The 12,412-nt window shown below is 42.3% G+C and overlaps 1 pseudogene; it reads left to right on the top strand.

Moving 5' to 3' along the window:
- Positions 1-2,408: 2,408 nt before the first annotated feature.
- LOC126094506 (myogenesis-regulating glycosidase-like) overlaps positions 2,409-12,412 on the top strand; it is a 49,552-nt pseudogene continuing 39,548 nt past the window's right edge.

The following is a 12,412-nucleotide window of genomic DNA, read 5'->3' as shown; positions in this document are numbered from 1 at the left end:
TGGAAACCATGCATTTCCGGACATCGGTTCATTAGACCTTTTCTCTTCCGTATCCTCTCATAGATCAATCCCTAGGGTTTGAACAAAGTGGAAAAAACACCTTGTGCCAAACTGGCTGTTTTTAAACTACCTCCTGATGCTGTCTAGTTCAAGAGAGAGGGATGTCGTCTGTTGACTAGCGCGCGTTCACCCAAGAGTCATACAGCAGCATCTGAGAGAGCTGATTATTTCGCTCAGGGTGGATCTTAAACTTGTTGTCGTACCTGTGGACAAGTGCAACGCTGCAATCTGACGACTGGAGAAGGAGGATTATGTACAAAAAATGAAGTGTTTACCATCTGATCCAGTGTATCGAAGGCTCTGTGCTAACCTGACAAAAAAGTTTAAGAGGAAGAATAACAGGCTCCTGAACAAAAGATCCTTGTCGCAAGAGACAAGTACTAACTCTAATTGAGCTGTCTCTCCTTGACTATTTGGTCTGTCAGTAGCGTTGGTGCTTTAGCATACCGCGTAGCAAAGCGTCTTGCTACTCTATTGAATTCACTAGTAAGTGGGTGTGTGTCACCTTAAGAACGTGACGTATTTCTTACGTCGATTAGAGGGGTTGAACGACTACTATATTTCAGTAAGTTTCGATGTGGTCTCACTCTTTACTCGCGTTCCTGTGACTGAATGGTTGTGTTTATTGAGGTTAAACCTGGCGTCGAATTAAGGAACGTACTTCGACATGTATTGACTTCCACTTGGTTTTTATTCGGTGATCAGTTCAGTTTGAGTTGTGGTGGGGAGCCGTTTGTGACATGACGTTTCGAGTCATGAATCCTGCGTGTTTTTCAGATATGAATGCTACACATTCATTTGACTTCAAAGAAGTGAGAATTTAAACGGCTTTTTAGAACGTCTGAACTGGACCCATCCTCCACGATGGAACTGGAAAAGGATGGCTGCCTTCTATTTAGTGAAGGGTTGGTCAGGAGGAAGCCTGATTGTAAGTTGGGATATGCTGTTCACTGGAAGCCAACGCAAGCCAGTTGTCACCATCCGGCAGAGAATCAAGGGGTACTTTGTACCCTGCTTCATACCGCCCATGTTATTACAGGTCCCGAAAGTTTGTCAACTGAGTTAGCCACCTCTGTCACTTACTAAGAAAGGTAATAGTGAAAGGCAGATCAGACGCACTTTGCGCTATCGGACAACCGTGAATTGGGTGAGTGATGAAGTCTATGGTCGTTGTGTCTTACACAGGTAGCATTTCCAACAGTATTTGTCGTACCCTGCGGCGACGTTATGTGAAACGCGTTTTCTGACCACCATTTAAGATTATGGCCCTTTTAGGGTCTATAAAGAATAATCAGGGTTTGTGTAAGGCGGGTGTCTACCTTATCCCTTGAAATTGTAACATGTCATACTTTGGCCAGATTACCAGGACCGTGAAGCGCCTATATAGTGAGTATGTGTCACAAACGGTTACACAACGTGAGCAAATCGGCTACTGCAGAACAGTGCCTGGGCACTGGTCATCCTAAGAGATATAACGACACGGAGGTTCTAGGATGTACCTCCACCTGTTGGGACGGTTGGGAAGCGGTTGAGATTAAATTCTGCCGGGACTTCAGCTCTCTCCCTCGTCAAATATCTCGACAGAGTTAAGGCTACCTCTCATGTTGCTAATTAATGCTCATTATCGATAACTTCTGGTGTTGGCCGTCTGCGCTTGTGTAGTGGCACAAACGTTTGTGTGTGTGTGTGTGTGTGTGTGTGTGTGTGCGATCTTTGATCATACCGGCGTTTTAATTTTCCTTGCAAAGCGCTCTCTCGTTGCATTTATGAGTTGAAAATGACAGTGCGAGCAACTGTCGAAATATTGGTGGCTGTCGAAGATGTCACCTGGTTGCATTTCTGTATGAACACTCTAAAGCTGGTGACAGTTTACACATTGATTACATTTCTAAAACGTGCACAAATAAGGTCATTTTTAATAAATTAAACTGTATTTATATTTCAAAAACGTATCACATATGGAAACTCTGTTTTGTAGGACACGAAGTGAGACTAATTCAGGATGCGAGCTTAAGTGGTACACGAGTTTTTTTTATTGATTCACATTAAGCGAAACAAAACTTAGAAGAACTGGAAACGTAAAATGTCTTAATTAAACTAATGTACGTAGCATTCTTCACACATGAAGTGCAGAGATGACAAAAGGTGTAGTCTTACTACGATTAAGATACCTCGTTCTCATGTTTCGTGCAACAGGGTCGTAATTTATTTCAGTGATTCTTGCATGATAAAAGTTTGATACATAGTAAGTATAAGAACAGTGCAGGTTTATGTTAAAGCGTAAAATAGGAGTGAAGAGAGGGGCAGCGATAACATTCAATCGTTGCAAACTATTGTTTTCCAGTTGGCTGGATGGCACCTCTGCTGTTATTGGTGCTGCTGTTGCAAGTCGCCGCTGCCGACCTCAGCACCCACTACAGTGACAGCGGTCATCTGCTGCTGTTGTCGTCCAACAGGAGTGAGTCTCTTAACAGTTTCAGTGACACTGAGATTCTGTACGCTTATTTAAAACATGCTTGAAACGTAAAACTGTAGACCATACCTTACATTATAGACCAACTCTAAATAGAATTACGACACTAGCTGCCGGCTGGGGTGGCCGAGCGGTTCTAGGCGCTACAGTCTGGAACCGCGTGACCGCTACGGTCGCAGGTTCGAATCCTGCCTCGGGCATGGATGTGTATGAGGTCGTTAGGTTAGTTAGGTTTAAGTAGTTCTAAGTTCTAAGGGACTGATGACCTCAGAAGTTAAGTCCCATAGTGCTCAGAACCATTTGAACCATTGACACTAGCTACACGTAAGCTTCATAAGTAGCTTAATAAATTCTTATATATTAGGAACATTACGTATGTGGATTGTGGACAGTTGGGAATGTGGGTCTCACGGGAAGCGTGCAAGGGATAAGTCCCTGCAGTCGCGCTATTCATCTGTGTCCTCGGTGGCTCACATGGATAGAGCGTCTGCCATGTAAGCAGGAGATCCCGGGTTCGAGTTCCCATCGAGGTATGTCAACAACACCTGTCAGCAGCTGAGGGTTTCAATTAATTATCATACATTCAGAAAAGACAAAACGTCGAATAGCTTGCCGCTGTTTTGTTCTACCGGCTTCTTCTGGCTGCACGCAAATATGGGCCAAAAGGGAGTCTGAAACGTTGAACGTTACTTGTGAACTGGCTCCGACCCAAGTAACGTTCAACATTTCGTTTTGTCCTAATGTCCCACGAGCTGTTGTTGCGTGGCCACGTGTTCTGATTCTCACTAAAGAATCGCTCTCAAATTCGATGATCTATAGCCATAATTGGTTCTTAAACCTAAATTTCCATGTATAAAAGTAGATGTAGCATAACATAAAATTTCGATCACAACATTACATTGCTTTAAATTTTCTGTTTGTTTTTTAAATCAATCAATGTACCCACAATTAATCAGTTGCCATCATACTCAAATGCTCAACGTTCATTGCTGAAAGACTGCTAACAGAGAACCATATACAACTATATTTCATTATTTATTAGTTAGCAAGACTAATTATACTTATATTATTTGAACGAATAAAGTTTTTATAACTCATCGTCACCCTGCAAGCAATATAAAAACAGTAATTAAATTCTTGTCACTATTACATTAGTTGCACTACATTCTTTACTTGAATTTTTACTAAAACTTACTGAAAAAATTTAAGAATTTTAATAAAAATTGTAGTATTGCGAACAATTATTACATTATACTGTTACATAAAAATTAGAGTTCTGCATCTCACCGAACATTCTACAAAATATTCATGATGGAGAAGAATTAAACCTCAGTAATCAAGATTTATTTACAGCAGCTATAATCTTAATGTTAGGGTTAATGTTTAAATAAACCCTAATTTCCTTGTTCTAAACTTAAGTTGTTAAATAAACTAATAATTGTAAAAGCTGTTATTAAAAGAATAACCTTTTAGGCCTTAGTAAAATTTTGCATCTGTAGTATTACATTCTGGATTCTTAACTGAGTATAATATCTAATTTCCTAGTAAGAGAGAAATTCTCAAAAGCAGATTTACAGTTCAATACTTTTAACTCCTGCCGTCTTACCCCAAAAATGATTACTCTCAACAAACCATAAGGACACTGGTACTTTATGCATTTTACTTAGAATATGAATCGAAATAGTAGGAACATCAATAAGAACACTGTTTCATACTGAATTACGCCAATCCAGATCTCTAACTGTAGATGATCAAATTTATTGCGTAATTATTACAGTCCAAGATACCTGCTTGTACATATTTGTGCCACTGTTATCTTCGTCACTGCAATTTTTTACACAAGATGGCTGACTCTAAATTTACGTCACACTTATCTTGATGAGTACAATAGAGGACCCAATATGGCTGCTACAATCAGTTTTGGTTGCTCAAGAAAAGTCCAACACCATTACGTTGCAGTGGACTTAGCCCAGTGTAAAAATGGTGCGAAATTTAAAAAGGTCCAAGTGAAAAATGGTTCAAATGGCTCGGAGCACTATGGGACTTAACATCTAAGGTCATCAGTCCCCTAGAACTTAGAACTACTTAAATCTAACTAACCTAAGGACATCACACACATCCATGCTCGAGGCAGGATTCGAACCTGCGACCGTAGCAGTCGCGCGGTTCCGGTCTGAAGCGCCGAGAACCGCTCGGCCAGGTCCAAGTGAGATAGCTTGCATATTGCATCGCTTATTTATCCAGCGCAGTGATAACTATAAATTTGAATGAAATTTTAAAAAATTTAGGTTAGTTTACTTGTTAAAAACAAATACTGCCTACTTTTAGTGCACAATTTAAAGAATGTAGGGAAGGGAAGCATACTTGCCAGTCTGGACATAGTTGCCATTTCAATTTGTCAGTGTGTATAGAGCTGCAATCTTAGAGAAATTGCACAAAGGTTCATTCGAATCCTACTCAGATACGTTTGGCCATTTGAAGGATCCAGCATATGGCACTGTCTTGTGGCGATGTTTTGAGTGTTTTTGAGACGCTCTGATCAAAGGTAAGTTCTTTATTCAAAACATTAATGCAAATTTGCATAACAAATTGCATTTTTGTAACACTTTTGCGTTGAAATAGTGGTTATGTATCGACAGTGTCGACGATTGCTACACTCCAGGCTATCGCCTGCTGTAAACAGCTTTTGTGGAAGGGCGTCAGGTGGACACAGCGAGCAGCAAGTAGCCAGTATACTCACCCTAAATTAACCTTTTTATCCACTTTTATTTTTTCTTATGTTAATAATTATTGAAAAATGACAAGAAGGTATGTGGAGGGTTTCGGATATTTTTACATCAAAACAAGGAAAGGAAATTTACCATCATCTCCTGTTGTTGGAATATACTTTTTTCGGAGTACCAGCTAAGAATGTGCATTGTGCAACATGTGAACAGTGCGAGAGGATAACCTCAAGCACAGTTTTAGTAAGGAGACCAGAATGCGTGGAAAGGGGGAGGTTGCTGGTTTCCGGATAAAGTTTCCAACATTGAGGTTGTGTTCAAATGCCCAGGATTTGCAGTTTGGGCCCACCCCTAGTACGCTGCTACTGGTGGTTATTTTAAGAAAACTGTGCCAAAAATTTCTGAAATCGGTTTACTTTACTTTCTCTCAGTAGCAATAAAATATTTTTCTTGATCAAAAATAGCAATAATATTATGTAATAAATATTTTCCTCTCATTATGTAATTTGTACTACAAATAAGTTGTTTTTTCTTTCACAAATTTTTCAGCGTTAGAATTATGTTTGTCAATTTATTTAGCATTCTGTAGCGGAGTGGCCACAATGGCCTATCGAATATTTTTCGGATTATTGATTAATTAGGTGTGAATGAAAAAAAAAGGGCAGGCAGGTAGGAGCATAGTGTGACTACAACCCCGCGGTTTTGGAATTCCTACATCCACTACAACTTCGCTAAAAAAAAAAACTGCAGAAACATCGAGTGGTCATTTTGTCTGTTCTTCACCTGTACTCTTTCTGTGTAATAATTACACTGTGCAGGTGTTGGGTTTCATTTTTCAAACGAAGTTCACCTTCCTATGTAATTCCTATGGAAACGCGGGATTCATTTTTATAAACAAATTACACTGATATCCCATGGCTCCCTGCTTAACAATTGCTACTGGCGTTTATTTATGCAGCCACGTTTTACGGCCTGAACTTTAGGAAGGAATGGAACAGATATGAGATCTTTATTATAAACATTCACTGCAACCAGCGAGCGCTACCCACCAACGTTGTCACCAGCACTCACTACCAAAAGATCGCTACATTACACAGTCCTGATGTACGGGCTGCTGCAGCTGGCTGGTGGACCTTTGCTCAACGGCCGCTCGCAATGTCCACCGAGCACCACATTGGCTCTGAGCACTGTGGGACTTAACATCTATGGTCATCAGTCCCCTAGAACTTAGAACTACTTAAACCTAACTAACCTAAGGACAGCACACAACACCCAGCCATCACGAGGCAGAGAAAATCCCTGACCCCGCCGGGAATCGAACCCGGGAACCACCACATTGCTCATCTGTCTGGTCTTGTACCCCCTCGCAGCCAGACGGCAACTGCTGCCCCCGACTCCTGTTCAGATGAGTAGACATTGCATGTAACAGATACAACTTTCTCCCGTGAGATGGCAGCACATTGCAGAGGCAATTTTGAGAGCTTGCATGGAGGCTAAACAATCATGAGAGTCCATACCTTGGAATGATAAAGCCTATCTGAAAGAGCCAACCTGTACACAACAACTCGCACTCCACTAGCATCAGTGATAAAAAGATTCAATGGAACGGGTCTTAATTCAATATATACCATGCAAAATATACGATTATACGACTCAGTTACCACACTTACCCGTCCTACCAACTCTGGATACATCCTACCCTATCCCCCCTCCCCTCCCCCCTCCACCCAGGACTCACCCTGCTCTTCCCTCCTACCACATCTTATCCCCTCTCTCCTTGTTCCCCACAGCCACATCTGTCTTGTCATCACGTCTTACCGTTTCTCCATCCTCATTACCACCACTCACCTATCTCCCTCCATACTCTCACTTCTTTTTCATGTACAATGCAATGCCACAGGTCAAAGGTCCTTTTCCAATTTTAGGAAAAGCGCACGGTGTTCCGTTTTTAATGGTCATTGTATCTTACTCGTTCACGTTTTTCAAGTGTTCCTTCATGTGTTGGTTCGTCAAGTATTCCTCAAGTGTTTTTAATTGTGCTTTCTGCCCACATTTTTATCACTATTTTTCAACAATTCATGAAGGTAGCACTATGTTATTGATCTCTCTCCCACTCATGTCACCTTTCCAAATAATTTTATCTATATCTACATCTACATACATACTCCCCAATCCACCATACGGTGCGTGGCGGATGGTACCTCGTACTACAACTAGCATCTTCTCTCCCTGTTCCACTCCCATACAGAACGAGGGAAAAATGATTGCCTATATGCCTCTGTAAGAGCACTAATCTCTCTTATCTTATCTTTGTGGTCTTTCCGCGAAATGTAAGTTGGTGGCAGTAAAATTGTACTGCAGTCAGCCTCAAATGCTGGTTCTCTAAATTTCCTCAATAGCGATTCACGAAAAGAACGCCTCCTTCCCTTTAGAGACTGCCACCCGAGTTCTTGAAGCATTTCCGTAACACTCGCGTGATGATCAAACCTACCACTAACAAATCTAGCAGCCCGCCTCTATGTCCTCCCTCAATCCGACCTGATAGGGATCCAAAACGCTCGAGCAGTAGTCAAGAATAGGTCGTATTAGTGTTTTATAAGCGGCCTCCTTTACAGATGAACCACATCTTCCTAAAGTTCTACCAATGAACCGAAGACGACTATCTACCTTCCCCACAACTGCCGTTACATGCTTGCCCCACTTCATATCGCTCTGCAACGTTACGCCCAAATATTTAATCGACGTGACTGTGTCGAGTGCTACATTACTAATGGAGTATTCAAACATTACAGGATTCTTTTTCCTATTCATCTACATTAATTTACATTTATCTATGTTTAGAGTTAGCTGCCATTCTTTACACCAATCACAAATCCTGTCCAAGTCATCTTGTATCCTCCTACAGTCACTCGTCGACACCTTCCCGTACACCACTGCTTCATCAGCAAACAGCCGCACATTGCTATCCACTCCATCCAAAAGATCATTTATGTAGATGGAAAACAACAGTGGACCTACCACACTTCCCTGGGGCACTCCAGATGATACCCCCACCTCCGATGAACACTCACCATCGTGGACAACGCACTGTGTTCTATTACTTAGGAAGTCTTCGAGCCACTCACATACTTGGGAACCAATCCCATATGCTCGTACCTTAGTTAGGAGTCCGCAGTGGGGGCATTTACATTCATAGTACATATGTCTCCTTGTTTCTTTGTGTGTTAGCATCTAAGATAGGGCTACTTTCTAATCGCTGAGGAGCATGTTATTTGTACAGCTGCCAGAGCACCGCCACGTCCACATGGAGCAAGGGGGGGGGGATGGACTAACAATAAAGGAGAAAAACTGCCAAGCTGCCAACACACAAATTATCCCTCATCTCCATGGTTGTCACGAGAGACAATCCCAACTCTCTGTCTAAACATAGCACACTCTATAGTGGTTAGCAGAAATGAAAATGGAACCCCGTAATTTACATTTTATTTAAAACATGGGATAGTGTACAGAAGTTACCATACAAGCTGAGATTAACATCCCATACCACATCTCTGAAAGCCAAGTGCCATATGAGATCAGATATGTATGAGACCTGGTGGTCAAGGAAGGCAGAATTAGGTTACGATTGTCGACAGGGCCGTAATCAGTTACTATTGGTTTGCTTTTCTTTTTATCACACACAATTTATTTAAAATTAACAACAAACTAAAATAATGTCAATATTTTAAGAATTGTTTCACTGCTGAAGGTCTTAATGGCCATAAATTAAGAATGTTTAACTTGTTGCAATTACAAACTACAGTTATTAAAAAACTGAATACAAATCACCAAGGTCTTAAAGGTTAACTGCTAAATACCATTGCCGCATTAGAATTTTAAGACAAATAGCGACAGTCACGGCTGAAGCCCTTTAACGCCAAGAATGGCAATTATTAAAAAAATTTAACAAACATCCTGTCAAATAGCAAGGCAATAGCAAAGTTAATTTAAAAGACAGGCAACTGATTACCAAACAGGTGAGACAAAATGAGAGTTAACTTGGTAGTACAAATGTTTAAACTTGCTCTTACACCAAGAATATTAAAAAGTTTAGAAACATACAATAAAACAGCAAATATAATAACAAGGTTAATTCGAAAGGACAAGCAACTGATCACCAAACAGGTGAGACAAATGATGGTAACTTGGTAATGCAATAATAAAATAATAACCCAATAATAAAACACAAGGGCTAGTCACATACGGTGCTCCAGGAATCGACCTCTGAGAAGGTCAGGCCAAAAACACTTTCGCGAGCGATGAGAAAGGCAGCTAAGAGTTGCATTCACTTCACAAGATGGTAACTCAGACTAGTGGAAGTCTAACGAATGACTAATAACAATCTGCTGAAGCTACCTAACGTCCGATAACGAATGCAACGATGGAACACCACGCCATAGCCGGAACCGGTGGTCAGCACTAAGTCCTCAGAATGTTGTGTTTAGAGCGTCCTAAAGAAGAAAGGAACCACTACTACCAGAGATGAAGAAACACAAGCCAACCTACAAATCAAGGAAACTGTCAAAACTACACACCTTACTGGACAGCAGCGGCCAGGCGAGGAAACGTACACTGCCGTTACATGCACTAACCTCCAGGGCAGGTCACTGGGGCGTAAACGGACACCAGGCAGGAACAATACCGCCTTCCCCAATCACTCCACTCGCTGCTCTTCGTCTTGGCGACACTGTGAGCAGCAACACGAACCCAAGTAACTGGAGAATCGCGAGATCTCACAATTGTGGAGGTTTCAGTGCTAGGATTGAAATCAACTTAAAGCTTGTTGGATCCGGTTGACGACTAGATCGTGTACCCTCGCGACCACAGCCCTTCCATCCAGCAGTCCATGCGTGCCGCCAGCAGTTCCGGCGTTCTTGCACTGCCATCTTGGTTCCTCCGGAGTCCCCAACCGAACTGCTCACTCACACAACCCGGAAGAACAACGACGTCACCCCAAAGATAGGGCCACGGTTACTACACATCGATAACGCTGCTGCTGCCACTAGCGGACAGGCAACTGTTGCGAAACCGAAGTGGCGCCAGTCAACACAAGAAGAACACAAACAACCGTAACCACGTCAACTAAACGATACAATCTGGCCTCCAACAGAGGACGGAAATCTACAACAGCACCATCGCGAGCAGTAGCATGGCTCAATGTAATACAGACGTCATCCATTTCATTAAGAGTATATCATCTAGTCATTTGTGGATTGCAAACGTCCATAATTTTTGGATCCAGAGGAAATAATGACGTTAGCTTCTACGGGGCACTGAAACATACTAAAGGGAAAGTTTAAAATTTGTGCTGGACCAGATATCGAAATAGACAGAGGGATAGAGAAACAAAATCGCTCAAAAGAGTAAAGGCCTCTGGACCTGATGGGATACCAGTTCAATTTTCCACAGAGTACGCGAAGGAACTTGCCCCCCTTCTTGCAGCGGTGTACCGTAGGTCTCTAGAAGAGCGTATCGTTCCAAAGGATTGGAAAAGGGCACAGGTCATCCCCGTTTTCAAGAAGGGACGTCGAACAGATGTGCAGAACTATAGACCTATATCTCTAACGTCGATCAGTTGTAGAATTTTGGAACACGTATTGTGTTCGAGTATAATGACTTTTCTGGAGACTAGGAATCTACTCTGTAGGAATCAGCATGGGTTTCGAAAAAGACGGTCATGTGAAACCCAGCTCGCGCTATTCGTCCACGAGACTCAGATGGCCACAGACACGGGTTCACAGGTAGATGCCGTGTTTCTTGACTTCCGCAAGGCGTTCGATACAGTTCCCCACAGTCGTTTAATGAACAAAGTAAGAGCATATGGACTATCAGACCAATTGTGTGATTGGATTGAAGAGTTCCTAGATAACAGAACGCAGCATGTCATTCTCAATGGAGAGAAGTCTTCCGAAGTAAGAGTGATTTCAGGTGTGCCGCAGGGGAGTGTCATAGGACCGTTGCTATTCATAATATACATAAGTGACCTTGTGGATGACATCGGAAGTTCACTGAGGCTTTTTGCAGATGATGCTGTAGTATATCGAGAGGTTGTAACAATGGAAAACTGTACTGAAATGCAGGAGGATCTGCAGCGAATTGACGCATGGTGCAGGGAATGGCAATTGAATCTCAATGTAGACAAGTGTAATGTACTGCGAATAGACAGAAAGATAGATCCTTTATCATTTAGCTACAAAATAGCAGGTCAGCAACTGGAAGCAGTTAATACCATAAATTATCTGGGAGTACGCATTAGGAGTGATTTAAAATGGAATGATCATATAATGTTGATCGTCGGTAAAGCAGATGCCAGACTGAGATTCATTGGAAGAATCCTAAGGAAATGCAATCCGAAAACAAAGGAAGTAGGTTACAGTACGCTTGTTCGCCCACTGCTTGAATACTGCTCAGCAGTGTGGGATTTGTACCAGATAGGGTTGATAGAAGAGATAGAGAAGATACAACGGAGAGCAGCGCGCTTCGTTACAGGATCATTTAGTAATCGCGAAAGCGTTACGGAGATGATAGATAGACTCCAGTGGAAGACTCTGCAGGAGAGACGCTGAGTAGCTCGGTACGGGCTTTTGTTGAAGTTTCGACAACATACCTTCACCGAAGAGTCAAGCAGTATATTGCTCCCTCCTACGCATATCTCGCGAAGAGACCATGAGGATAAAATCAGAGAGATTAGAGCCCACACAGAGCCATACCGACAATCCTTCTTTCCACGAACAATACGAGACTGGAATAGAAGGGAGAACCGATAGAGGTACTCAAGGTACCCTCCGCCACACACCGTCAGGTGGCTTGCGGAGTATGGATGTAGATTTAGATGTAGACTCGAACCCAGATTTTTCCGTTTCTCGTGACCTGTCGCCTTGAGCACCTCGTCCATCCGGACAAGGTCTCTGACCGATTCAAAACTGTAAGCTGTCCACGTACTACTTGATGTAGCGCTGCTGCCTGATATCCTCGTTACTCGCTGCGCTCTGCTGATTTCTGTAAGAGTTCGATCGAGTTGGTGCATCTGTACTGAAGGGGTTGTTGGGCCGTCTCGGCCTAGTTGTATGCGGGGTGGTTAGAAACAGTGTGAAGGGCTTGTAAGAGTGTTGCAGGG

Source organism: Schistocerca cancellata, chromosome 8 (genome assembly GCF_023864275.1).
Source record: "Schistocerca cancellata isolate TAMUIC-IGC-003103 chromosome 8, iqSchCanc2.1, whole genome shotgun sequence".
In the NCBI taxonomy this organism is placed as follows: Eukaryota; Metazoa; Arthropoda; class Insecta; order Orthoptera; family Acrididae; genus Schistocerca; species Schistocerca cancellata.
Note: the sequence above shows the minus strand (reverse complement) of the source record. Positions and strands in the feature narration are given on the sequence as shown.